At 48.6% G+C, this 20,805-nt stretch overlaps 61 non-coding genes and 3 pseudogenes across 61 annotated transcripts; all 64 read left to right on the forward strand.

Annotated features, from left to right (window-relative positions):
• Positions 1-120: 120 nt before the first annotated feature.
• Positions 121-239, forward strand: LOC118346799. Its single transcript, XR_004800077.1, has one exon. It is a non-coding gene; the product is annotated as a 5S ribosomal RNA (ribosomal RNA).
• A 189-nt stretch (positions 240-428) lies between these two features.
• Positions 429-547, forward strand: LOC118346807. Its single transcript, XR_004800085.1, has one exon. It is a non-coding gene; the product is annotated as a 5S ribosomal RNA (ribosomal RNA).
• Positions 548-736: 189 nt separating this feature from the next.
• On the forward strand, positions 737-855 carry LOC118346795. The gene has a single exon (XR_004800073.1). It is a non-coding gene; the product is annotated as a 5S ribosomal RNA (ribosomal RNA).
• A 191-nt stretch (positions 856-1,046) lies between these two features.
• On the forward strand, positions 1,047-1,165 carry LOC118346823. The gene has a single exon (XR_004800101.1). It is a non-coding gene; the product is annotated as a 5S ribosomal RNA (ribosomal RNA).
• Positions 1,166-1,355: 190 nt separating this feature from the next.
• LOC118346783 lies at positions 1,356-1,474 on the forward strand (annotated as a pseudogene).
• A 188-nt stretch (positions 1,475-1,662) lies between these two features.
• On the forward strand, positions 1,663-1,781 carry LOC118346825. The gene has a single exon (XR_004800103.1). It is a non-coding gene; the product is annotated as a 5S ribosomal RNA (ribosomal RNA).
• Positions 1,782-1,971: 190 nt separating this feature from the next.
• Positions 1,972-2,090, forward strand: LOC118346829. Its single transcript, XR_004800107.1, has one exon. It is a non-coding gene; the product is annotated as a 5S ribosomal RNA (ribosomal RNA).
• A 189-nt stretch (positions 2,091-2,279) lies between these two features.
• LOC118346818 lies at positions 2,280-2,398 on the forward strand. Its single transcript, XR_004800096.1, has one exon. It is a non-coding gene; the product is annotated as a 5S ribosomal RNA (ribosomal RNA).
• Positions 2,399-2,588: 190 nt separating this feature from the next.
• Positions 2,589-2,707, forward strand: LOC118346826. Its single transcript, XR_004800104.1, has one exon. It is a non-coding gene; the product is annotated as a 5S ribosomal RNA (ribosomal RNA).
• A 191-nt stretch (positions 2,708-2,898) lies between these two features.
• LOC118346778 lies at positions 2,899-3,017 on the forward strand. The gene has a single exon (XR_004800059.1). It is a non-coding gene; the product is annotated as a 5S ribosomal RNA (ribosomal RNA).
• A 190-nt stretch (positions 3,018-3,207) lies between these two features.
• On the forward strand, positions 3,208-3,326 carry LOC118346814. Its single transcript, XR_004800092.1, has one exon. It is a non-coding gene; the product is annotated as a 5S ribosomal RNA (ribosomal RNA).
• Positions 3,327-3,516: 190 nt separating this feature from the next.
• Positions 3,517-3,635, forward strand: LOC118346833. Its single transcript, XR_004800111.1, has one exon. It is a non-coding gene; the product is annotated as a 5S ribosomal RNA (ribosomal RNA).
• A 190-nt stretch (positions 3,636-3,825) lies between these two features.
• LOC118346772 lies at positions 3,826-3,944 on the forward strand. Its single transcript, XR_004800053.1, has one exon. It is a non-coding gene; the product is annotated as a 5S ribosomal RNA (ribosomal RNA).
• Positions 3,945-4,134: 190 nt separating this feature from the next.
• On the forward strand, positions 4,135-4,253 carry LOC118346784 (annotated as a pseudogene).
• A 189-nt stretch (positions 4,254-4,442) lies between these two features.
• On the forward strand, positions 4,443-4,561 carry LOC118346780. The gene has a single exon (XR_004800061.1). It is a non-coding gene; the product is annotated as a 5S ribosomal RNA (ribosomal RNA).
• A 190-nt stretch (positions 4,562-4,751) lies between these two features.
• LOC118346832 lies at positions 4,752-4,870 on the forward strand. Its single transcript, XR_004800110.1, has one exon. It is a non-coding gene; the product is annotated as a 5S ribosomal RNA (ribosomal RNA).
• Positions 4,871-5,060: 190 nt separating this feature from the next.
• Positions 5,061-5,179, forward strand: LOC118346782. Its single transcript, XR_004800063.1, has one exon. It is a non-coding gene; the product is annotated as a 5S ribosomal RNA (ribosomal RNA).
• Positions 5,180-5,369: 190 nt separating this feature from the next.
• LOC118346781 lies at positions 5,370-5,488 on the forward strand. The gene has a single exon (XR_004800062.1). It is a non-coding gene; the product is annotated as a 5S ribosomal RNA (ribosomal RNA).
• Positions 5,489-5,678: 190 nt separating this feature from the next.
• LOC118346830 lies at positions 5,679-5,797 on the forward strand. The gene has a single exon (XR_004800108.1). It is a non-coding gene; the product is annotated as a 5S ribosomal RNA (ribosomal RNA).
• Positions 5,798-5,986: 189 nt separating this feature from the next.
• On the forward strand, positions 5,987-6,105 carry LOC118346819. Its single transcript, XR_004800097.1, has one exon. It is a non-coding gene; the product is annotated as a 5S ribosomal RNA (ribosomal RNA).
• Positions 6,106-6,295: 190 nt separating this feature from the next.
• On the forward strand, positions 6,296-6,414 carry LOC118346820. The gene has a single exon (XR_004800098.1). It is a non-coding gene; the product is annotated as a 5S ribosomal RNA (ribosomal RNA).
• Positions 6,415-6,605: 191 nt separating this feature from the next.
• Positions 6,606-6,724, forward strand: LOC118346779. Its single transcript, XR_004800060.1, has one exon. It is a non-coding gene; the product is annotated as a 5S ribosomal RNA (ribosomal RNA).
• Positions 6,725-6,914: 190 nt separating this feature from the next.
• On the forward strand, positions 6,915-7,033 carry LOC118346815. Its single transcript, XR_004800093.1, has one exon. It is a non-coding gene; the product is annotated as a 5S ribosomal RNA (ribosomal RNA).
• A 190-nt stretch (positions 7,034-7,223) lies between these two features.
• LOC118346771 lies at positions 7,224-7,342 on the forward strand. Its single transcript, XR_004800052.1, has one exon. It is a non-coding gene; the product is annotated as a 5S ribosomal RNA (ribosomal RNA).
• Positions 7,343-7,532: 190 nt separating this feature from the next.
• On the forward strand, positions 7,533-7,651 carry LOC118346774. The gene has a single exon (XR_004800055.1). It is a non-coding gene; the product is annotated as a 5S ribosomal RNA (ribosomal RNA).
• A 189-nt stretch (positions 7,652-7,840) lies between these two features.
• LOC118346775 lies at positions 7,841-7,959 on the forward strand. The gene has a single exon (XR_004800056.1). It is a non-coding gene; the product is annotated as a 5S ribosomal RNA (ribosomal RNA).
• Positions 7,960-8,149: 190 nt separating this feature from the next.
• On the forward strand, positions 8,150-8,268 carry LOC118346827. Its single transcript, XR_004800105.1, has one exon. It is a non-coding gene; the product is annotated as a 5S ribosomal RNA (ribosomal RNA).
• A 189-nt stretch (positions 8,269-8,457) lies between these two features.
• Positions 8,458-8,576, forward strand: LOC118346793. Its single transcript, XR_004800071.1, has one exon. It is a non-coding gene; the product is annotated as a 5S ribosomal RNA (ribosomal RNA).
• A 189-nt stretch (positions 8,577-8,765) lies between these two features.
• Positions 8,766-8,884, forward strand: LOC118346816. Its single transcript, XR_004800094.1, has one exon. It is a non-coding gene; the product is annotated as a 5S ribosomal RNA (ribosomal RNA).
• A 190-nt stretch (positions 8,885-9,074) lies between these two features.
• LOC118346773 lies at positions 9,075-9,193 on the forward strand. Its single transcript, XR_004800054.1, has one exon. It is a non-coding gene; the product is annotated as a 5S ribosomal RNA (ribosomal RNA).
• A 190-nt stretch (positions 9,194-9,383) lies between these two features.
• LOC118346806 lies at positions 9,384-9,502 on the forward strand. The gene has a single exon (XR_004800084.1). It is a non-coding gene; the product is annotated as a 5S ribosomal RNA (ribosomal RNA).
• A 189-nt stretch (positions 9,503-9,691) lies between these two features.
• LOC118346790 lies at positions 9,692-9,810 on the forward strand. Its single transcript, XR_004800068.1, has one exon. It is a non-coding gene; the product is annotated as a 5S ribosomal RNA (ribosomal RNA).
• A 189-nt stretch (positions 9,811-9,999) lies between these two features.
• LOC118346804 lies at positions 10,000-10,118 on the forward strand. Its single transcript, XR_004800082.1, has one exon. It is a non-coding gene; the product is annotated as a 5S ribosomal RNA (ribosomal RNA).
• A 189-nt stretch (positions 10,119-10,307) lies between these two features.
• LOC118346822 lies at positions 10,308-10,425 on the forward strand. Its single transcript, XR_004800100.1, has one exon. It is a non-coding gene; the product is annotated as a 5S ribosomal RNA (ribosomal RNA).
• Positions 10,426-10,614: 189 nt separating this feature from the next.
• Positions 10,615-10,727, forward strand: LOC118346785 (annotated as a pseudogene).
• A 185-nt stretch (positions 10,728-10,912) lies between these two features.
• Positions 10,913-11,031, forward strand: LOC118346788. The gene has a single exon (XR_004800066.1). It is a non-coding gene; the product is annotated as a 5S ribosomal RNA (ribosomal RNA).
• A 190-nt stretch (positions 11,032-11,221) lies between these two features.
• On the forward strand, positions 11,222-11,340 carry LOC118346817. The gene has a single exon (XR_004800095.1). It is a non-coding gene; the product is annotated as a 5S ribosomal RNA (ribosomal RNA).
• Positions 11,341-11,528: 188 nt separating this feature from the next.
• Positions 11,529-11,647, forward strand: LOC118346770. Its single transcript, XR_004800051.1, has one exon. It is a non-coding gene; the product is annotated as a 5S ribosomal RNA (ribosomal RNA).
• A 491-nt stretch (positions 11,648-12,138) lies between these two features.
• LOC118346811 lies at positions 12,139-12,256 on the forward strand. Its single transcript, XR_004800089.1, has one exon. It is a non-coding gene; the product is annotated as a 5S ribosomal RNA (ribosomal RNA).
• Positions 12,257-12,445: 189 nt separating this feature from the next.
• Positions 12,446-12,564, forward strand: LOC118346828. The gene has a single exon (XR_004800106.1). It is a non-coding gene; the product is annotated as a 5S ribosomal RNA (ribosomal RNA).
• A 189-nt stretch (positions 12,565-12,753) lies between these two features.
• LOC118346794 lies at positions 12,754-12,872 on the forward strand. The gene has a single exon (XR_004800072.1). It is a non-coding gene; the product is annotated as a 5S ribosomal RNA (ribosomal RNA).
• A 189-nt stretch (positions 12,873-13,061) lies between these two features.
• On the forward strand, positions 13,062-13,180 carry LOC118346824. The gene has a single exon (XR_004800102.1). It is a non-coding gene; the product is annotated as a 5S ribosomal RNA (ribosomal RNA).
• A 189-nt stretch (positions 13,181-13,369) lies between these two features.
• Positions 13,370-13,488, forward strand: LOC118346800. The gene has a single exon (XR_004800078.1). It is a non-coding gene; the product is annotated as a 5S ribosomal RNA (ribosomal RNA).
• Positions 13,489-13,677: 189 nt separating this feature from the next.
• LOC118346776 lies at positions 13,678-13,796 on the forward strand. Its single transcript, XR_004800057.1, has one exon. It is a non-coding gene; the product is annotated as a 5S ribosomal RNA (ribosomal RNA).
• Positions 13,797-13,985: 189 nt separating this feature from the next.
• LOC118346810 lies at positions 13,986-14,104 on the forward strand. The gene has a single exon (XR_004800088.1). It is a non-coding gene; the product is annotated as a 5S ribosomal RNA (ribosomal RNA).
• Positions 14,105-14,292: 188 nt separating this feature from the next.
• LOC118346777 lies at positions 14,293-14,414 on the forward strand. Its single transcript, XR_004800058.1, has one exon. It is a non-coding gene; the product is annotated as a 5S ribosomal RNA (ribosomal RNA).
• Positions 14,415-14,591: 177 nt separating this feature from the next.
• On the forward strand, positions 14,592-14,710 carry LOC118346796. Its single transcript, XR_004800074.1, has one exon. It is a non-coding gene; the product is annotated as a 5S ribosomal RNA (ribosomal RNA).
• A 189-nt stretch (positions 14,711-14,899) lies between these two features.
• LOC118346797 lies at positions 14,900-15,018 on the forward strand. The gene has a single exon (XR_004800075.1). It is a non-coding gene; the product is annotated as a 5S ribosomal RNA (ribosomal RNA).
• A 189-nt stretch (positions 15,019-15,207) lies between these two features.
• On the forward strand, positions 15,208-15,326 carry LOC118346791. The gene has a single exon (XR_004800069.1). It is a non-coding gene; the product is annotated as a 5S ribosomal RNA (ribosomal RNA).
• Positions 15,327-15,516: 190 nt separating this feature from the next.
• LOC118346805 lies at positions 15,517-15,635 on the forward strand. The gene has a single exon (XR_004800083.1). It is a non-coding gene; the product is annotated as a 5S ribosomal RNA (ribosomal RNA).
• A 178-nt stretch (positions 15,636-15,813) lies between these two features.
• LOC118346813 lies at positions 15,814-15,932 on the forward strand. Its single transcript, XR_004800091.1, has one exon. It is a non-coding gene; the product is annotated as a 5S ribosomal RNA (ribosomal RNA).
• Positions 15,933-16,120: 188 nt separating this feature from the next.
• Positions 16,121-16,239, forward strand: LOC118346809. The gene has a single exon (XR_004800087.1). It is a non-coding gene; the product is annotated as a 5S ribosomal RNA (ribosomal RNA).
• A 484-nt stretch (positions 16,240-16,723) lies between these two features.
• LOC118346801 lies at positions 16,724-16,842 on the forward strand. Its single transcript, XR_004800079.1, has one exon. It is a non-coding gene; the product is annotated as a 5S ribosomal RNA (ribosomal RNA).
• A 189-nt stretch (positions 16,843-17,031) lies between these two features.
• LOC118346786 lies at positions 17,032-17,150 on the forward strand. Its single transcript, XR_004800064.1, has one exon. It is a non-coding gene; the product is annotated as a 5S ribosomal RNA (ribosomal RNA).
• A 188-nt stretch (positions 17,151-17,338) lies between these two features.
• Positions 17,339-17,457, forward strand: LOC118346821. The gene has a single exon (XR_004800099.1). It is a non-coding gene; the product is annotated as a 5S ribosomal RNA (ribosomal RNA).
• Positions 17,458-17,641: 184 nt separating this feature from the next.
• Positions 17,642-17,760, forward strand: LOC118346803. Its single transcript, XR_004800081.1, has one exon. It is a non-coding gene; the product is annotated as a 5S ribosomal RNA (ribosomal RNA).
• A 189-nt stretch (positions 17,761-17,949) lies between these two features.
• On the forward strand, positions 17,950-18,068 carry LOC118346787. The gene has a single exon (XR_004800065.1). It is a non-coding gene; the product is annotated as a 5S ribosomal RNA (ribosomal RNA).
• Positions 18,069-18,257: 189 nt separating this feature from the next.
• On the forward strand, positions 18,258-18,376 carry LOC118346802. Its single transcript, XR_004800080.1, has one exon. It is a non-coding gene; the product is annotated as a 5S ribosomal RNA (ribosomal RNA).
• A 189-nt stretch (positions 18,377-18,565) lies between these two features.
• Positions 18,566-18,684, forward strand: LOC118346798. Its single transcript, XR_004800076.1, has one exon. It is a non-coding gene; the product is annotated as a 5S ribosomal RNA (ribosomal RNA).
• Positions 18,685-18,867: 183 nt separating this feature from the next.
• On the forward strand, positions 18,868-18,986 carry LOC118346808. Its single transcript, XR_004800086.1, has one exon. It is a non-coding gene; the product is annotated as a 5S ribosomal RNA (ribosomal RNA).
• A 189-nt stretch (positions 18,987-19,175) lies between these two features.
• On the forward strand, positions 19,176-19,294 carry LOC118346812. The gene has a single exon (XR_004800090.1). It is a non-coding gene; the product is annotated as a 5S ribosomal RNA (ribosomal RNA).
• A 188-nt stretch (positions 19,295-19,482) lies between these two features.
• On the forward strand, positions 19,483-19,601 carry LOC118346792. The gene has a single exon (XR_004800070.1). It is a non-coding gene; the product is annotated as a 5S ribosomal RNA (ribosomal RNA).
• Positions 19,602-19,790: 189 nt separating this feature from the next.
• LOC118346831 lies at positions 19,791-19,909 on the forward strand. The gene has a single exon (XR_004800109.1). It is a non-coding gene; the product is annotated as a 5S ribosomal RNA (ribosomal RNA).
• A 761-nt stretch (positions 19,910-20,670) lies between these two features.
• LOC118346789 lies at positions 20,671-20,789 on the forward strand. The gene has a single exon (XR_004800067.1). It is a non-coding gene; the product is annotated as a 5S ribosomal RNA (ribosomal RNA).
• The last annotated feature ends 16 nt before the right edge of the window (positions 20,790-20,805 follow it).

A 20,805-nucleotide genomic window follows, 5' to 3' on the forward strand; every position in this document is an offset into this window, starting at 1 on the left:
AAATCTCGCCCTGCCCATCGCGTAGCCATGGGTTTGGATCAGATCTCCGTTTGGGTTGGGATCGGAAGGACGCTAGTATGTCGCTCAAGGATTATATGAATTTTAAGTAATTAGTTTGATGGGTGCGATCATACCAGCACTAATGCACCGGATCCCATCAGAACTCCGCAGTTAAGCGTGCTTGGGCGAGAGTAGTACTAGGATAGGTGACCTCCTGGGAAGTCCTCGTGTTGCACCCCTCGTTTTTGTTTTTTCCGCCTTGCGAGATAAATTGACAAGAAGGACCACTCGTGAGTGGATTTTTGGGAAAATCTCGCCCTGCCCATCGCGTAGCGATGGGTTTGGATCAGATCTCCGTTTGGATTGGGATCGGAAGGACGCTAGTATGTCGCTCAAGGATTATATGAATTTTAAGTAATTAGTTTGATGGGTGCGATCATACCAGCACTAATGCACCGGATCCCATCAGAACTCCGCAGTTAAGCGTGCTTTGGCGAGAGTAGTACTAGGATGGGTGACCTCCTGGGAAGTCCTCGTGTTGCACCCCTCGTTGATTTTTTTTCCGCCTTGCGAGATAAATTGACAAGAAGGACCACTCGGGAGTGGATTTTTTGGAAAATCTCGCCCTGCCCATCGCGTAGCCATGGGTTTGGATCAGATCTCCGATTGGATTGGGATCGGAAGGACGCTAGTATGTCGCTCAAGGATTATTTGAATTTTAAGTAATTAGTTTGATGGGTGCGATCATACCAGCACTAATGCACCGGATCCCATCAGAACTCCGCAGTTAAGCGTGCTTGGGCGAGAGTAGTACTAGGATGGGTGACCTCCTGGGAAGTCCTCGTGTTGCACCCCTCGTTTTTGTTTTTTCCGCCTTGCGAGAGGAATTGACAAGAAGGACCAATTGACAAGTGGATTTTTCGAAAAATCGCGCCCTGCCCATCGCGTAGCCAAGGGTTTCGATCAGATCGCCGGTTCGCATTGGGATCAGAAATACGCATGTAGGTCGCCCTAGGATTATATGAATTTTAAATAATTGGTTTGATGGGTGCGATCATACCAGCACTAATGCACCGGATCCCATCAGAACTCCGCATTCAAGCTTGCTTGGGCGAGAGTAGTACTAGGATGGGTCACCTCCTGGGAAGTCCTCGTGTTGCACCCCTCGTTTTTGTTTTTTCCGCCTTGCGAGAGGAATTGACAAGAAGGACCACTCGGGAGTGGATTTTTAGGAAAATCGCGCCCTGCCCATCGCGTAGCTATGGGTTTCGATTAGATCGCCGGTTCACATTTGGATCGGAAAGACGCTAGTACGTCGCACTAGGATTATATGAATTTTAAATAATTAGTTTGATGGGTGCGATCATACCAGCACTAATGCACCGGATCCGATCAGAACTCTGCAGTCAAGCTTGCTTGGGCGAGAGTAGTACTCGGATGGGGGACCTCCTCGGATGTCGTCGTGTTGCACCCCTCGTTTTTGTTTTTCCCGCATTGCGAGAGGAATTTACAAGAAGGACAACCTGGGAGTGGATTTTTAGGAAAATCGCGCCCTGCCCATCGCGTAGCCAAGGGTTTCGATCAGATCACCGGTTCGCATTGGGATCGGAAATACGCTAGTAGGTCGCCTAGATTATATGAATTTTAAATAATTAGTTTGATGGGTGCGATCATACCAGCACTAATGCACCGGATCCCATTTGAACTCCGCATTTTACCGTGCTTGGGCGAGAGTAGTACTAGGATGGGTGACCTCCTGGGAAGTCCTCGTGTTGCACCCCTCGTTTTTGTTTTTTCCGCCTTGCGAGAGGAATTGACAATAAGGACCACTCGGGAGTGGATTTTTAGGAAAATCGCGCCCTGCCCATCGTGTAGCCAAGGGTTTCGATCAGATCGCCGGTTCGCATTGGGATCGGAAATACGCTAGTAGGTCGCCCTAAGATTATATGAATTTGAAATAATTAGTTTGATGGGTGCGATCATACCAGCACTAATGCACCGGATCCCATCAGAACTCCGCATTCAAGCTTGCTTGGGCGAGAGTAGTACTAGGATGGGTGACCTCCTGGGAAGTCCTCATGTTGCACCCCTCGTTTTTGTTTTTTCCGCCTTACGAGGCGAATTTACAAGAAGGACAACTTGGGAGTGGATTTTTAGGAAAATCGCGCCCTGCCCAGCGCGTAGCCAAGGGTTTCGATCAGATCGCCGGTTCGCATTGGGATCGGAAATACGCTAGTAGGTCGCCTAGGATTATATGAATTTTAAATAATTGGTTTGATGGTTGCGATCATACCAGCACTAATGCAGCGGATCCCATCAGAACTCCGCAGCTAAGCGTGCTTGGGCGAGAGTAGTACTAGGATGGGTGACCTCCTGGGAAGTCCTCGTGTTGCACCCCTCGTTTTTGTTTTTTCCACCTTGTGAGATGAATTGACAAGAAGGACCACTCGGGAGTGGATTTTTAGGAAAATCGAGCCATGCCCATCGCGTACCTATGGCTTTCGATCAGATCGCCGGTTCGCAATTGCATGGGAAAGACGCTATTACGTCGCACTAGGATTATAAGAATTTTAAATAATTAGTTTGATGGGTGCGATCATACCAGAACTAATGCACCGGATCCCATTAGAATTCCGCAGTTAACCGTGCTTGGGCGAGAGTAGTACTAGGATGGGTGACCTCCTGGGAAGTCCTCGTGGTGCACCCCTCGTTTTTGTTTTTTCCGCCTTGCGAGAGGAATTGACAAGAAGGACCAATTGACAAGTGGATTTTTCGAAAAATCGCGCCCTGCCCATCGCTTAGCCAAGGGTTTCGATCAGATCGCCGGTTCGCATTGGGATCAGAAATACGCAAGTAGGTCGCCCTAGGATTATATGAATTTTAAATAATTAGTTTGATGGGTGCGATCATACCAGCACTAATGCACCGGATCCCATCAGAACTCTGCAGTCAAGCTTGCTTGGGCGAGAGTAGTACTAGGATGGGGGACCTCCTCGGATGTCGTCGTGTTGCACCCCTCGTTTTTGTTTTTTCCGCATTGCGAGAGGAATTTACAAGAAGGACAACTTGGGAGTGGATTTTTAGGAAAATCGCGCCCTGCCCATCGCGTAGCCAAGGGTTTCGATCAGATCACCGGTTCGCATTGGGATCGGAAATACGCTAGTAGGTCGCCCTAGGATTATATGAATTTTAAATAATTGGTTTGATGGGTGCGATCATACCAGCACAAATGCACCGGAACCCATCAGAACTCCGCAGTTAAGCGTGCTTGGGCGAGAGTAGTACTAGGATGGGTCACCTCCTGGGAAGTCCTCGTGTTGCACCCCTCGTTTTTGTTTTTTCCGCCTTGTGAGAGGAATTGACAAGAAGGACATCTCGGGAGTGGATTTTTAGGAAAATCGCGCCCTGCCCATCGCGTAGCTATGGGGTTCGATCAGATCGCCGGTTCGCATTTGGATCGGAAAGACGCTAGTACGTCGCACTAGGATTATATGAATTTTAAATAATTAGTTTGACGGGTGCGATCATAAAAGCACTAATGCACCGGATCCCATTAGAACTCCGCAGTTAACCGTGCTTGGGCGAGAGTAGTACTAGGATGGGTCACCACCTGGGAAGTCCTCGTGTTGCACCCCTCGTTTTTGTTTTTTCCGCCTTGTGAGAGGAATTGACAAGAAGGACAACTCGGGAGTGGATATTTAGGAAAATCGCGCCCTGCCCATCGCGTAGCTATGGGTTTCGATCAGATCGCCGGTTCGCATTTGGATCGGAAAGACGCTAGTACGTCGCACTAGGATTATATGAATTTTAAATAATTAGTTTGACGGGTGCGATCATACCAGCACTAATGCACCGGATCCCATTTCAACTCCGCATTTAACCGTGCATGGGCGAGAGTAGTACTAGGATGGGTGACCTCCTGGGAAGTCCTCGTGTTGCACCCCTCGTTTTTGTTTTTTCCGCCTTGCGAGAGGAATTGACAATAAGGACCACTCGGGAGTGGATTTTTACGAAAATCGCGCCCTGCCGATCGCGTAGCTATGGGTTTCGATCAGATCGTCGGTTCGCATTTGGATCGGAAAGACTCTAGTACGTCGCACTAGGATTATATGAATTTTAAATAATTAGTTTGATGGGCGCTATCATACCAGCACTAAAGCACCAGATCCCATTAGAACTCCGCAGTTAACCATGCTTGATTGAGAGTAGTACTAGGATGGGTGACCTCCTAGAAAGTCCTCGTGTCGCACCCCTCGTTTTTGTTTTTTCCGCCTTGCAAGAGGAATTGACAAGAAGGACCACTCGGGAGTGGATTTTTCGAAAATCCCGCCCTGCCCATCGCGTAGCCATGGGTTTCGATCAGATCGCCGGTTCGCATTGGGATCGAAAATACGCTAGTAGGTCGCCCTAGGATTATACGAATTTTAAATAATTGGTTTGATGGGTACGATCATACCAGCACAACTGCACCAGAACCCATCAGGACTCCGCAGTTAAGCGTGCTTGGGCGAGAGTTGTATTAGGATGGGTCACCTCCTGGGAAGTCCTCGTGTTGCACCCCACGTTTTTGTTTTTTCCGCCTTGGGAGAGGCATTGACAATAAGGACAACTAGGGAGTGGATTCTTAGGAAAATCGCGCCCTGCCCATCGCGTAGCTATTGGTTTCGATCAGATCGCCGGTTCGCATTTGGATCGGAAAGACGCTAGTACGTCGCACTTGGATTATATGAATTTTAAATAATTAGTTTGACGGGTGCGATCATACCAGCACTAATGCACTGGATCCCATTTGAACTCCGCATTTTACCGTGCTTGGGCGAGAGTAGTACTAGGATGGGTGACCTCCTGGGAAGTCCTCGTGTTGCACCCATCGTTTTTGTTTTTTCCGCCTTGCGAGAGGAATTGACAATAAGGACCACTCGGGAGTGGATTTTTAGGAAAATTGCGCCCTGCCCATCGTGTAGCCAAGGGTTTCGATCAGATCGCCGGTTCGCATTGGGATCGGAAATATGCTAGTAGGTCGCCCTAGGATTATATGAATTTGAAATAATTACTTTGATGGGTGCGATCATACCAGCACTAATGCACTAGATCCCATTTGAACTCCGCATTTAACCGTGCTTGGGCGAGAGTAGTAGTAGGATATGTGACCTCCTGGGAAGTCCTCGTGTTGCACCCCTCGTTTTTGTTTTTTCCGCCTTGCGAGAGGAATTGACAAGAAGGACAACTCGGGAGTGGATTTTTAGGAAAATCGCGCCCTGCCGATCGTGTAGATATGGGTTTCGATCAGATCGCCGGTTCGCATTTGGATCGAAAAGACGCTAGTACGTCGCACTAGGATTATATGAATTTTAAATAATTACTTTGACGGGTGCGATCATACCAGCAGTAATGCACCGGATCCCATTTGAACTCCGCATTTTACCGTGCTTGGGAGAGAGTAGTACTAGGATGGGTGACCTCCTGCGAAGTCCTCGTGTTGCACCCCTCGTTTTTGTTTTTTCCGCCTTGCGAGAGGAATTGACAATAAGGACCACTCGGGAGTGGATTTTTAGGAAAATCGCGCCCTGCCCATCGTGTAGCCAAGGGTTTCGATCAGATCGCCGGTTCGCATTGGGATCGGAAATACGCTAGTAGGTCGCCCTAAGATTATATGAATTTGAAATAATTAGTTTGATGGGTGCGATCATACCAGCACTAATGCACCGGATCCCATCAGAACTCCGCATTCAAGCTTGCTTGGGCGAGAGTAGTACTAGGATGGGTGACCTCCTGGGAAGTCCTCATGTTGCACCCCTCGTTTTTGTTTTTTCCGCCTTACGAGGCGAATTTACAAGAAGGACAACTTGGGAGTGGATTTTTAGGAAAATCACGCCCTGCCCAGCGCGTAGCCAAGGGTTTCGATCAGATCGCCGGTTCGCATTGGGATCGGAAATACGCTAGTAGGTCGCCTAGGATTATATGAATTTTAAATAATTGGTTTGATGGTTGCGATCATACCAGCACTAATGCAGCGGATCCCATCAGAACTCCGCAGCTAAGCGTGCTTGGGCGAGAGTAGTACTAGGATGGGTGACCTCCTGGGAAGTCCTCGTGTTGCACCCCTCGTTTTTGTTTTTTCCACCTTGTGAGATGAATTGACAAGAAGGACCACTCGGGAGTGGATTTTTAGGAAAATCGAGCCATGCCCATCGCGTACCTATGGCTTTCGATCAGATCGCCGGTTCGCAATTGCATGGGAAAGACGCTATTACGTCGCACTAGGATTATAAGAATTTTAAATAATTAGTTTGATGGGTGCGATCATACCAGCACTAATGCACCGGATCCCATTAGAATTCCGCAGTTAACCGTGCTTGGGCGAGAGTAGTACTAGGATGGGTGACCTCCTGGGAAGTCCTCGTGGTGCACCCCTCGTTTTTGTTTTTTCCGCCTTGCGAGAGGAATTGACAAGAAGGACCAATTGACAAGTGGATTTTTCGAAAAATCGCGCCCTGCCCATCGCGTAGCCAAGGGTTTCGATCAGATCGCCGGTTCGCATTGGGATCAGAAATACGCATGTAGGTCGCCCTAGGATTATATGAATTTTAAATAATTAGTTTGATGGGTGCGATCATACCAGCACTAATGCACCGGATCCCATCAGAACTCTGCAGTCAAGCTTGCTTGGGCGAGAGTAGTACTAGGATGGGGGACCTCCTCGGATGTCGTCGTGTTGCACCCCTCGTTTTTGTTTTTTCCGCATTGCGAGAGGAATTTACAAGAAGGACAACTTGGGAGTGGATTTTTTGGAAAATCGTGCCCTGCCCATCGCGTAGCCAAGGGTTTCGATCAGATCACCGGTTCGCATTGGGATCGGAAATACGCTAGTAGGTCGCCCTAGGATTATATGAATTTTAAATAATTGGTTTGATGGGTGCGATCATACCAGCACAAATGCACCGGAACCCATCAGAACTCCGCAGTTAAGCGTGCTTGGGCGAGAGTAGTACTAGGATGGGTCACCACCTGGGAAGTCCTCGTGTTGCACCCCTCGTTTTTGTTTTTTCCGCCTTGTGAGAGGAATTGACAAGAAGGACAACTCGGGAGTGGATATTTAGGAAAATCGCGCCCTGCCCATCGCGTAGCTATGGGTTTCGATCAGATCGCCGGTTCGCATTTGGATCGGAAAGACGCTAGTACGTCGCACTAGGATTATATGAATTTTAAATAATTAGTTTGACGGGTGCGATCATACCAGCACTAATGCACCGGATCCCATTTCAACTCCGCATTTAACCGTGCTTGGGCGAGAGTAGTACTAGGATGGGTGACCTCCTGGGAAGTCCCCGTGTTGCACCCCTCGTTTTTGTTTTTTCCGCCTTGCGAGAGGAATTGACAATAAGGACCACTCGGGAGTGGATTTTTAGGAAAATCGCGCCCTGCCGATCGCGTAGCTATGGGTTTCGATCAGATCGCCGGTTCGCATTTAAATCGGAAAGACGCTAGTACGTCGCACTAGGATTATATGAATTTTAAATAATTAGTTTGATGGGCGCGATCATACCAGCACTAATGCACCGGATCCCATTAGAACTCCGCAGTTAACCGTGCTTGGTTGAGAGTAGTACTAGGATGGGTGACCTCCTCTGAAGTCCTCGTGTTGCACCCCTCGCTTTTGTTTTTTCCGCCTTGCAAGAGGAATTGACAAGAAGGACCACTCGGGAGTGGATTTTTCGAAAATCGCGCCCTGCCCATCGCGTAGCCAAGGGTTTCGATCAGATCGCCGGTTCGCATTCGGATCGGAAATACGCTAGTAGGTCGCCCTAGGATTATATGAATTTTAAATAATTCGTTTGATGGGTACGATCATACCAGCACAACTGCACCAGAACCCATCAGGACTCCGCAGTTAAGCGTGCTTGGGCGAGAGTTGTACTAGGATGGGTCACCTCCTGGGAAGTCCTCGTGTTGCACCCCACGTTTTTGTTTTTTCCGCCTTGGGAGAGGCGTTGACAATAAGGACAACTCGGGAGTGGATTCTTAGGAAAATCGCGCCCTGCCCATCTCGTAGCTATTGGTTTCGATCAGATCGCCGGTTCGCATTTGGATCGGAAAGACGCTAGTACGTCGCACTTGGATTATATGAATTTTAAATAATTAGTTTGATGGGCGCGATCATACCAGCACTAATGCACCGGATCCCATTAGAACTCCGCAGTTAACCGTGCTTGGTCGAGAGTAGTACTAGGATGGGTGACCTCCTCGGAAGTCCTCGTGTTGCACCCCTCGTTTTTGTTTTTTCCGCCTTGCAAGAGGAATTGACAAGAACGACCACTCGGGAGTGGATTTTTGGGAAAATCTCGCCCTGCCCAACGCGTAGCGGTGGGTTTGGATCAGATCTCCGTTTGGATTGGGATGGGAAGGACGCTAGTATGTCGCTCAAGGATTATTTGAATTTTAAGTAATTAGTTTGATGGGTGCGATCATACCAGCACTAATGCACCGGATCCCATCAGAACTCCGCAGTTAAGCGTGCTTGGGCGAGAGTGGTACTAGGATGGGTGACCTCCTGGGAAGTCCTCGTGTTGCACCCCTCGTTTTTGTTTTTTCCGCCTTGCGAGATAAATTGACAAGAAGGACCACTCGTGAGTGGATTTTTCGGAAAATCTCGCCCTGCCCATCGCGTAGCCATGGGTTTGGATCAGATCTCCGTTTGGATTGGGATCGGAAGGACGCTAGTATGTCGCTCAAGGATTATATGAATTTTAAGTAGTTAGTTTGATGGGTGCGATCATACCAGCACTAATGCACCGGATCCCATCAGGACTCCGCAGTTAAGCGTGCTTGGGCGAGAGTTGTACTAGGATGGGTCACCTCCTGGGAAGTCCTCGTGTTGCACCCCACGTTTTTGTTTTTTCCGCCTTGGGAGATAAATTGACAAGAAGGACCACTCGGGAGTGGATTTTTGGGAAAATATCGCCCTGCCCATCGTGTAGCTATTGGTTTCGATCAGATCGCCGGTTCGCATTTGGATCGGAAAGACGCTAGTACGTCGCACTTGGATTTTATGAATTTTAAATAATTAGTTTGATGGGCGCGATCGTACCAGCACAAATGCACCGGATCCCATTAGAACTCCGCAGTTAACCGTGCTTGGTTGAGAGTAGTACTAGGATGGGTGACCTCCTGGGAAGTCCTCGTGTTGCACCCCTCGTTTTTGTTTTTTCCGCCTTGCGAGATAAATTGACAAGAAGGACCACTCGGGAGTGGATTTTTTGGGAAAATCTCGCCCTGGCCATCGCGTAGCGATGGGTTTGGATCAGATCTCCGTTTGGATTGGGATCGGGAGGACGCTAGTATGTCGCTCAAGGATTATTTGAATTTTAAGTAATTAGTTTGATGGGTGCGATCATACCAGCACTAATGCACCGGATCCCATCAGAACTCCGCAGTTAAGCGTGCTTGGGCGAGAGTAGTACTAGGATGGGTGACCTCCTGGGAAGTCCTCGTGTTGCACCCCTCGTTTTTGTTTTTTCCGCCTTGCGAGATAAATTGACAAGAAGGACCACTCGGGAGTGGATTTTTGGGAAAATCTCGCCCTGCCCATCGCGTAGCCATGGGTTTGGATCAGATCTCCGTTTGGATTGGGATCGGAAGGACGCTAGTATGTCGCTCAAGGATTATATGAATTTTAAGTATTTAGTTTGATGGGTGCGATCATACCAGCACTAATGCACCGGATCCCATCAGAACTCCGCAGTTAAGCGTGCTTGGGCGAGAGTAGTACTAGGATGGGTGACCTCCTGGGAAGTCCTCGCGTTGCACCCCTCGTTTTTGTTTTTTCCGCCTTGCGAGATAAATTGACAAGAAGGACCACTCGGGAGTGGATTTTTCGGGAAATCTCGCCCTGCCCATCGCGTAGCCATGGGTTTGGATCAGATCTCCGTTTGGATTGGGATCGGAAGGACGCTAGTATGTCGCTCAAGGATTATTTGAATTTTAAGTAATTAGTTTGATGGGTGCGATCATACCAGCACTAATGCACCGGATCCCATCAGAACTCCGCAGTTAAGCGTGCTTGGGCGAGAGTAGTACTAGGATGGGTGACCTCCTGGGAAGTCCTCATGTTGCACCCCTCGTTGATTTTTTTACCACCTTGAGAGATAAATTGACAAGAAGGACCACTCGGGAGTGGATTTTTCGGAAAATCTCGCCCTGCCCATCGCGTAGCCATGGGTTTGGATCAGATCTCCGTTTGGATTGGGATCGGAAGGACGCAAGTATGTCGGCCAAGGATTATATGAATTTTAAGTAATTAGTTTGATGGGTGCGATCATACCAGCACTAATGCACCGGATCCCATCAGAACCCGCAGTTAAGCGCGCTTGGGCGAGAGTAGTACTAGGATGGGTGACCTCCTGGGAAGTCCTCGTGTTGCACCCCTCGTTTTTGTTTTTTCCGCCTTGCGAGATAAATTGACAAGAAGGAGCACTCGTGAGTGGATTTTTGGGAAAATCTCGCCCTGCCCATCGCGTAGCCATGGGTTTGGATCAGATCTCCGTTTGGATTGGGATCGGAAGGACGCTAGTATGTCGCTCAAGGATTATATGAATTTTAAGTAATTAGTTTGATGGGTGCGATCATACCAGCACTAATGCACCGGATCCCATCAGAACCCCGCAGTTAAGCGTGCTTGGGCGAGAGTAGTACTAGGGATGGTGACTTCGAAGTCCGTGTTGCACCCTCGCTTTTTGTTTTTTTCCGCCTTACAAATTGACAAGAAGGAGCACTCGGGAGTGGATTTTTGGGAAAATCTCGCCCTGCCCATCGCGTAGCCATGGGTTTGGATCAGATCTCCGTTTGGATTGGGATCGGAAGGACGCTAGTATGTCGGCCAAGGATTATATGAATTTTAAGTAATTAGTTTGATGGGTGCGATCATACCAGCACTAATGCACCGGATCCCATCAGAACTCCGCAGTTAAGCGTGCTTGGGCGAGAGTAGTACTAGGATGGGTGACCTCCCGGGAAGTCCTCGTGTTGCACCCCTCGTTTTTGTTTTTTCCGCCTTGCGAGATAAATTGACAAGAAGGAGCACTCGGGAGTGGATTTTTCGGGAAAATCTCGCCCTGCCCATCGCGTAGCCATGGGTTTGGATCAGATCTCCATTTGGATTGGGATCGGAAGGACGCTAGTATGTCGCTCAAGGATTATATGAATTTTAAGTAATTAGTTTGATGGGTGCGATCATACCAGCACTAATGCACCGGATCCCATCAGAACTCCGCAGTTAAGCGTGCTTGGGCGAGAGTAGTACTAGGATGGGTGACCTCCTGGGAAGTCCTCGTGTTGCACCCCTCGCTTTTGTTTTTTCCGCCTTGCGAGATAAATTGACAAGAAGGAGCACTCGGGAGTGGATTTTTGGGAAAATCTCGCCCTGCCCATCGCGTAGCCATGGGTTTGGATCAGATCTCCGTTTGGATTGGGATCGGAAGGACGCTAGTATGTCGCTCAAGATTATATGAATTTTAAGTAATTAGTTTGATGGGTGCGATCATACCAGCACTAATGCACCGGATCCCATCAGAACTCCGCAGTTAAGCGTGCTTGGGCGAGAGTAGTACTAGGATGGGTGACCTCCTGGGAAGTCCTCGTGTCGCACCCCTCGTTTTTGTTTTTTCCGCCTTGCGAGATAAATTGACAAGAAGGACCACTCGGGAGTGGATTTTTCAGGAAATCTCGCCCTGCCCATCGCGTAGCCATGGGTTTGGATCAGATCTCCGTTTGGATTGGGATCGGAAGGACGCTAGTATGTCGCTCAAGGATTATATGAATTTTAAGTAATTAGTTTGAGGGGGGCGATCATACCAGCACTAATGCACCGGATCCCCACGTAACTCGCGCTTAAGCTGCGTTTGGGCCAGAGTAAGGCCAGGGATGGGTGACTGGAAGTCTCGCATGTACACCTCGTTTTTGTTTTTTCCGCCTTGCGAGATAAATTGACAAGAAGGACCACACGGGAGTGGATTTTTGAGAAAATCTCGCCCTGCCCATCGCGTAGCCATGGGTTTGGATCAGATCTCCGTTTGGATTGGGATCGGAAGGACGCTAGTATGTCGCTCAAGGATTATATGAATTTTAAGTAATTAGTTTGATGGGTGCGATCATACCAGCACTAATGCACCGGATCCCATCAGAACTCCGCAGTTAAGCGTGCTTGGGCGAGAGTAGTACTAGGATGGGTGACCTCCTGGAAGTCCTCGTGTTGCACCCCTCGTTGATTTTTTTTCCGCCTTGCGAGATAAATTGACAAGAAGGACCACTCGGGAGTGGATTTTTGGGAAAATCTCGCCCTGCCCATCGCGTAGCCATGGGTTTGGATCAGATCTCCGATTGGATTGGGATCGGAAGGACGCTAGTATGTCGCTCAAGGATTATTTGAATTTTATGTATTTAGTTTGATGGGTGCGATCATACCAGCACTAATGCACCGGATCCCATCAGAACTCCGCAGTTAAGCGTGCTTGGGCGAGAGTAGTACTAGGATGGGTGACCTCCTGGGAAGTCCTCGTGTTGCACCCCTCGTTTTTGTTTTTTCCGCCTTGCGAGATAAATTGACAAGAAGGAGCACTCGGGAGTGGATTTTTGGGAAAATCTCACCCGGCCCATCGCGTAGCCATGGGTTTGGATCAGATCTCCGTTTGGATTGGGATCGGAAGGACGCTAGTATGTCGCTCAAGGATTATATGAATTTTAAGTATTTAGTTTGATGGATGCGATCATACCAGCACTAATGCACCGGATCCCATCAGAACTCCGCAGTTAAGCGTGCTTGGGCGAGAGTAGTACTAGGATGGGTGACCTCCTGGGAAGTCCTCGTGTTGCACCCCTCGTTTTTGTTTTCTCCGCCTTGCGAGATAAATTGACAAGAAGGACCACTCGAGTGGGATTTTTGACAAGGCCCGCCCGCCTATCGCTAAGTAGCCATGGGTTTGGATCAGATCTCCGTTTGGATTGGGATCGGAAGGACGCTAGTATGTCGCTCAAGGATTATATGAATTTTAAGTAATTAGTTTGATGGGTGCGATCATACCAGCACTAATGCACCGGATCCCATCAGAACTCAGCAGTTAAGCGTGGTTGGGCGAGAGTAGTACTAGGATGGGTGACCTCTGGGGAAGTCCTCGTGTTGCACCCCTCGTTTTTGTTTTTTCCGCCTTGCGAGATAAATTGACAAGAAGGACCACTCGGGAGTGGATTTTTCGGGAAATCTCGCCCTGCCCATCGCGTAGCCATGGGTTTGGATGAGATCTCCGTTTGGATTGGGATCGGAAGGACGCTAGTATGTCGCTCAAGGATTATTTGATTTTTAAGTAATTAGTTTGATGGGTGCGATCATACCAGCACTAATGCACCGGATCCCATCAGAACTCCGCAGTTAAGCGTGCTTGGGCGAGAGTAGTACTAGGATAGGTGACCTCCTGGGAAGTCCTCGTGTTGCACCCCTCGTTTTTGTTTTTTCCGCCTTGCGAGATAAATTGACAAGAAGGAGCACTCGGGAGTGGATTTTTGGGAAAATCTCGCCCTGCCCATCGCGTAGCCATGGGTTTTGATCAGATCTCCGTTTGGATTGGGATCGGAAGGACGCTAGTATGTCGCTCAAGGATTATATGAATTTTTAGTAATTAGTTTGATGGGTGCGATCATACCAGCACTAATGCACCGGATCCCATCAGAACTCCGCAGTTAAGCGTGCTTGGGCGAGAGTAGTACTAGGATGGGTGACCTCCTGGGAAGTCCTCGTGTTGCACCCCTCGTTTTTGTTTTATCCGCCTTGCGAGATAAATTGACAAGAAGGACCACTCGGGAGTGGATTTTTCGGGAAATCTCGCCCTGCCCATCGCGTAGCCATGGGTTTGGATCAGATCTCCGTTTGAATTGGGATCGGAAGGACGCTAGTATGTCGCTCAAGGATTATATGAATTTTAAGTAATTAGTTTGATGGGTGCGATCATACCAGCACTAATGCACCGGATCCCATCAGGGCTCCGCAGTTAAGCGTGCTTGGGCGAGAGTAGTACTAGGATGGGTGACCTCCTGGGAAGTCCTCGTGTTGCACCCTCGTTTTTGTTTTCTCCGCCTTGCGAGATAAATTGACAAGAAGGACCACTCGGGGGTGGATTTTTGAGAAAATCTCGCCCTGCCCATCGCGTAGCAATGGGTTTGGATCAGTTCTCCGTTTGGATTGGGATCGGAAGGACGCTAGTATGTCGCTCAAGGATTATATGAATTTTAAGCAATTAGTTTGATGGGTGCGATCATACCAGCACTAATGCACCGGATCCCATCAGAACTCCGCAGTTAAGCGTGCTTGGGCGAGAGTAGTACTAGGATGGGTGACCTCACAGAGGAAGTCCTAGTATTTGCACCGTTTTGTTTTCGGCGAGATAAATTGACAAGAAGGACCACTCGGGGGTGGATTTTTTAGAAAATCTCGCCCTGCCCATCGCGTAGCAATGGGTTTGGATCAGTTCTCCGTTTGGATTGGGATCGGAAGGACGCTAGTATGTAGCTCAAGGATTATATGAATTTTAAGTAATTAGTTTGATGGGTGCGATCATACCAGCACTAATGCACCGGATCCCATCAGAACTCCGCGGTTAAGCGTGCTTGGGCGAGAGTAGTACTAGGATGGGTGACCTCCTGGGAAGTCCTCGTGTTGCACCCCTCGTTTTTGTTTTTTCCGCCTTGCGAGATAAATTGACAAGAAGGACCACTCGGGGGTGGATTTTTTAGAAAATCTCGCCCTGCCCATCGCGTAGCAATGGGTTTGGATCAGTTCTCCGTTTGGATTGGGATCGGAAGGACGCTAGTATGTAGCTCAAGGATTATATGAATTTTAAGTAATTAGTTTGATGGGTGCGATCATACCAGCACTAATGCACCGGATCCCATCAGAACTCCGCGGTTAAGCGTGCTTGGGCGAGAGTAGTACTAGGATGGGTGACCTCCTGGGAAGTCCTCGTGTTGCACCCCTCGTTTTTGTTTTTTCCGCCTTGCGAGATAAATTGACAAGAAGGACCACTCGGGGGTGGATTTTTCGGAAAATCTCGCCCTGCCCATCGCGTAGCCATGGGTTTGGATCAGATCTCCGTTTGGATTGGGATCGGAAGGACGCTAGTATGTCGCTCAAGGATTATATGAATTTTAAGTAATTAGTTTGATGAGTGCGATCATACCAGCACTAATGCACCGGATCCCATCAGAACTCCGCAGTTAAGCGTGCTTGGGCGAGAGTAGTACTAGGATGGGTGACCTCCTGGGAAGTCCTCGTGTTGCACCCCTCGTTTTTGTTTTCTCCGCCTTGCGAGATAAATTGACAAGAAGGACCACTCGGGCGTGGATTTTTGAGAAAATCTCGCCCTGCCCATCGCGTAGCCATGGGTTTTGGATCAGATCTCCGTTTGGATTGGGATCGGAAGGACGCTAGTATGTCGCTCAAGGATTATATGAATTTTAAGTAATTAGTTTGATGGGTGCGATCATACCAGCACTAATGCACCGGATCCCATCAGAACTCCGCAGTTAAGCGTGCTTGGGCGAGAGTAGTACTAGGATGAGTGACCTCCTGGGAAGTCCTCGTGTTGCACCCCTCGTTGATTTTTTTTCCGCCTTGCGAGATAAATTGACAAGAAGGAGCACTCGGGAGTGGATTTTTGGGAAAAATCTAAGCCGCTCAGCGTAACCATGGGTTTGGATCGAGATCTCCGTTTGGTTGGGATGGGAAGGGCGTAGTATGTGGGATTATGAATTTTAAGTAATTAGTTTGATGGATGCGATCATGCCAGCACTAATGCTCCGGATCCCATCAGAACTCCGCAGTTAAGCGTGCTTGGGCGAGAGTAGTACTAGGATGGGTGACCTCCTGGGAAGTCCTCGTGTTGCACCCCTCGTTTTTGTTTTTCCGCCTTGCGAGATAAATTGACAAGAAGGAGCACTCGGGAGTGGATTTTTGGGAAAATCTCGCCCTGCCCATCGCGTAGCCATGGGTTTGGATCAGATCTCCGTTTGGATTGGGGTCGGAAGGACGCTAGTATGTCGCTCAAGGATTATATGAATTTTAAGTAATTAGTTTGATGGGTGCGATCATACCAGCACTAATGCACCGGATCCCATCAGAACTCCGCAGTTAAGCGTGCTTGGGCGAGAGTAGTACTAGGATTGGTGACCTCCTGGGAAGTCCTCGTGTTGCACCCCTCGTTTTTGTTTTTTCCGCCTTGCGAGATAAATTGACAAGAAGGAGCACTTTCGGGTAGTTTTTATCGGAAATAAGCCACGCCCATCGGCGTAGCCATGTGGATCGAGATCTCCGTTTGGATTGGGATGGAAGGGCCTTAGTATGTGGAAGCCAAAGTTATATTATTTTAAGTAATTAGTTTGATGAGTGCGTCATACGGCACTAATGCGGATCCCATCAATCCCTTGATTAAGCGTGCTTGGGGCGGTAGTACTAGGATGGGTGACCTCCTCGGAAGTCCTCGTGTTGCACCCCTCGTTTTTGTTTTTTCCGCCTTGCGAGATAAATTGACAAGAAGGCCCACTCGGGAGTGGATTTTTGGGAAAATCTCGCCCTGCCCATCGCGTAGCCATGGGTTTGGATCAGTTCTCCGTTTGGATTGGGATCGGAAGGACGCTAGTATGTCGCTCAAGGATTATTTGAATTTTATGTATTTAGTTTGATGGGTGCGATCATACCAGCACTAATGCACCGGATCCCATCAGAACTCCGCAGTTAAGCGTGCTTGGGCGAGAGTAGTACTAGGATAGGTGACCTCCTGGGAAGTCCTCGTGTTGCACCCCTCGTTTTTGTTTTTTCCGCCTTGCGAGATAAATTGACAAGAAGGACCACACGGGAGTGGATTTTTGAGAAAATCTCGCCCTGCCCATCGCGTAGCCATGGGTTTGGATCAGATCTCCGTTTGGATTGGGATCGGAAGGACGCTAGTATGTCGCTCTAGGATTATTTGAATTTTAAGTAATTGGTTTGATGGGTGCGATCATACCAGCACTAATGCACCGGATCCCATCAGAACTCCGCAGTTAAGCGTGCTTGGGCGAGAGTAGTACTAGGATGGGTGACCTCCTGGGAAGTCCTCGTGTTGCACCCCTCGTTTTTGTTTTTCCGCCTTGCGAGATAAATTGACAAGAAGGACCACTCGGGAGTGGATTTTTCGGGAAATCTCGCCCTGCCCATCGCGTAGCCATGGGTTTTGATCAGATCTCCGTTTGGATTGGGATCGGAAGGACGCTAGTATGTCGCTCAAGGATTATATGAATTTTAAGTAATTAGTTTGATGGGTGCGATCATACCAGCACTAATGCACCGGATCCCATCAGAACTCCGCAGTTAAGCGTGCTTGGGCGAGAGTAGTACTAGGATGGGTAGCCTCACAGGAAGTCTACGTGTTGCACCCCTCGTTTTTTATTTTTTTCAGCCTTGAATAAATTGACAGAAGGTACTGGAGTGGATTTTTTGGGAAAATCTCGCCCTGCCCATCGCGTAGCCATGGGTTTGGATCAGATCTCCGTTTGGATTGGGATCTGAAGGACGCTAGTATGTCGCTCAAGGATTATATGAATTTTAAGTAATTAGTTTGATGGGTGCGATCATACCAGCACTAATGCACCGGATCCCATCAGAACTCCGCAGTTAAGCGTGCTTGGGCGAGAGTAGTAATAGGATGGGTGACCTCCTGGGAAGTCCTCGTGTTGCACCCCTCGTTTTTGTTTTCTCCGCCTTGCGAGATAAATTGATAAGAAGGACCACTCGGGGGTGGATTTTTGAGAAAATCTCGCCCTGCCCATCGCGTAGCAATGGGTTTGGATCAGTTCTCCGTTTGGATTGGGATCGGAAGGACGCTAGTATGTCGCGCAAGGGTTATATGAATTTTAAGTAATTAGTTTGATGGGTGCGATCATACCAGCACTAATGCACCGGATCCCATCAGAACTCCGCAGTTAAGCGTGCTTGGGCGAGAGTAGTACTAGGATGGGTGACCTCCTGGGAAGTCCTCGTGTTGCACCCCTCGCTTTTGTTTTTTCCGCCTTGCGAGATAAATTGACAAGAAGGACCACTCGGGAGTGGATTTTTCGGGAAATCTCGCCCTGCCCATCGCGTAGCCATGGGTTTGGATCAGATCTCCGTTTGGATTGGGATCGGAAGGACGCTAGTATTTCGCTCAAGGATTATATGAATTTTAAGTAATTAGTTTGATGGGTGCGATCATACCAGCACTAATGCACCGGATCCGATCAGAACTCCGCAGTTAAGCGTGCTTGGGCGAGAGTAGTACTAGGATGGGTGACCTCCTGGGAAGTCCTCGTGTTGCACCCCTCGTTTTTATTTTTTCCGCCTTGCGAGATAAATTGACAAGGAGGACCACTCGGGGGTGGATTTTTAGGAAAATCTCGCACTGCCCATCGTGTAGCTATGGGTTTGGATCAGATCTCCGTTTGGATTGGGATCGGAAGGACGCTAGTATGTCGCTCAAGGATTATATGAATTTTAAGTAATTAGTTTGATGGGCGCGATCATACCAGCACTAATGCACCGGATCCCATCAGAACTCCGCAGTTAAGCGTGCTTGGGCGAGAGTAGTACTAGGATGGGTGACCTCCTGGGAAGTCCTCGTGTTGCACCCCTCGTTTTTGTTTTTTCCGCCTTGCGAGATAAATTGACAAGAAGGAGCACTCGGGAGTGGATTTTAGAAAATCGCGTCACTCATCGCCAGAAGTATGGGTTTGGATCGCATCTCCGCTGGATAGATCGGAAGGACGCTAGTATGTCGCTCAAGGATTATATGAATTTTAAGTAATTAGTTTGACGGGTGCGATCATCCCAGCACTAATGCACCGGATCCCATCAGAACTCCGCAGTTAAGCGTGCTTGGGCGAGAGTAGTACTAGGATGGGTGTCCTCCTGGGAAGTCCTCGTGTTGCACCCCTCGTTGATTTTTTTTCCGCCTTGCGAGATAAATTGACAAGAAGGAGCACTCGGGAGTGGATTTTTCGGAAAATCTCGCCCTGCCCAGCGCGTAGCCATGGGTTTGGATCAGATCTCCGATTGGATTGGGATCGGAAGGACGCTAGTATGTCGCTCAAGGATTATTTGAATTTTAAGTAATTAGTTTGTTGGGTGCGATCATACCAGTACTAATGCACCGGATCCCATCAGAACTCCGCAATTAAGCGTGCTTGGGCGAGAGTAGTACTAGGATGGGTGACCTCCTGGGAAGTCCTCGTGTTGCACCCCTCGTTTTTGTTTTTTCCGCCTTGCGAGAAAAATTGACAAGAAGGACCACTCGGGAGTGCATTTTTGGGAAATTCTCGTCCTGCCCATCGCGTAGCCATGGGTTTGGATCAGATCTCCGTTTGGATTGGGATCGGAAGGACGCTAGTATTTCGCTGAAGGATTATATGAATTTAAATAATTAGTTTGTTGGGTGCGATCATACCAGTACTAATGCACCGGATCCCATCAGAACTCCGCAGCTAAGCGTGCTTGGGCGAGAGTAGTACTAGGATGGGTGACCTCCTGGGAAGTCCTCGTGTTGCACCCCTCGTTTTTGTTTTTTCCGTCTTGCGAGATAAATTGACAAGGAGGACCACTCGGGAGTGGATTTTTAGGAAAATCTCGCACTGCCCATCGTGTAGCTATGGGTTTGGATCAGATCTCCGATTTGATTGGGATCGGAAGGACGCTAGTATGTCGCTCAAGGATTATTTGAATTTTAAGTAATTAGTTTGATGGGTGCGATCATACCAGCACTAATGCACCGGATCCCATCAGAACTCAGCAGTTAAGCGTGGTTGGGCGAGAGTAGTACTAGGATGGGTGACCTCCGGGGAAGTCCTCGTGTTGCACCACTCGTTTTTATTTTTTCCGCCTTGCGAGATAAAATGACAAGAAGGACCACTCGGGAGTGGATTTTTAGGAAAATCGCGCCCTGCCCATCGCGTAGCGATGGGTTTGGATCAGATCTCCGTTTGGATTGGGATCGGAAGGACGCTAGTATGTCGCTCAAGGATTATTTGAATTTTAAGTATTTAGTTTGATGGGTGCGATCATACCAGCACTAATGCACCGGATCATCGAACTCCTTGATTAGCGTGCTTGGCGAGTAGTACTAGAGATGGGTGACCTCTGGAAGTCTCTTGTTACCCTGTCGTTTTGTTTTCGCCTTGCGAAAAATTGACAAGACCTTCAGTGCATTTTGGGAAAATCTCGTCGCCCATCAGCGTAGCCATGGGTTTGGTCGATCCGTTTGGTTAGGTCGAGGGCGTAGTATTTCAAGCTGAAGGATTATATGGGTAAAATAATTACGAAGGTGCGATCATACCGGTACCCAATACGGATCCCATCGGAAACTCAGCGGCTAAAGCGTGTAGGCAGTAGTACTAGGATGGGTGACCTCCTGGGAAGTCCTCGTGTTGCACCCCTCGTTTTTGTTTTTTCCGTCTTGCGAGATAAATTGACAAGGAGGCCCACTCGGGAGTGGATTTTTAGGAAAATCTCGCACTGCCCATCGTGTAGCTATGGGTTTGGATCAGATCTCCGATTGGATTGGGATCGGAAGGACGCTAGTATGTCGCTCAAGGATTATTTGAATTTTAAGTAATTAGTTTGATGGGTGCGATCATACCAGCACTAATGCACCGGATCCCATCAGAACTCCGCAGTTAAGCGTGCTTGGGCGAGAGTAGTACTAGGATGGGTAACCTCCTGGGAAGTCCTCGTGTTGCACCCCTCGTTTTTGTTTTTTC

The sequence above is a fragment of the Juglans regia genome, unplaced genomic scaffold (genome assembly GCF_001411555.2).
Source record: "Juglans regia cultivar Chandler unplaced genomic scaffold, Walnut 2.0 Scaffold_805, whole genome shotgun sequence".
NCBI classification, from domain to species: Eukaryota; Viridiplantae; Streptophyta; class Magnoliopsida; order Fagales; family Juglandaceae; genus Juglans; species Juglans regia.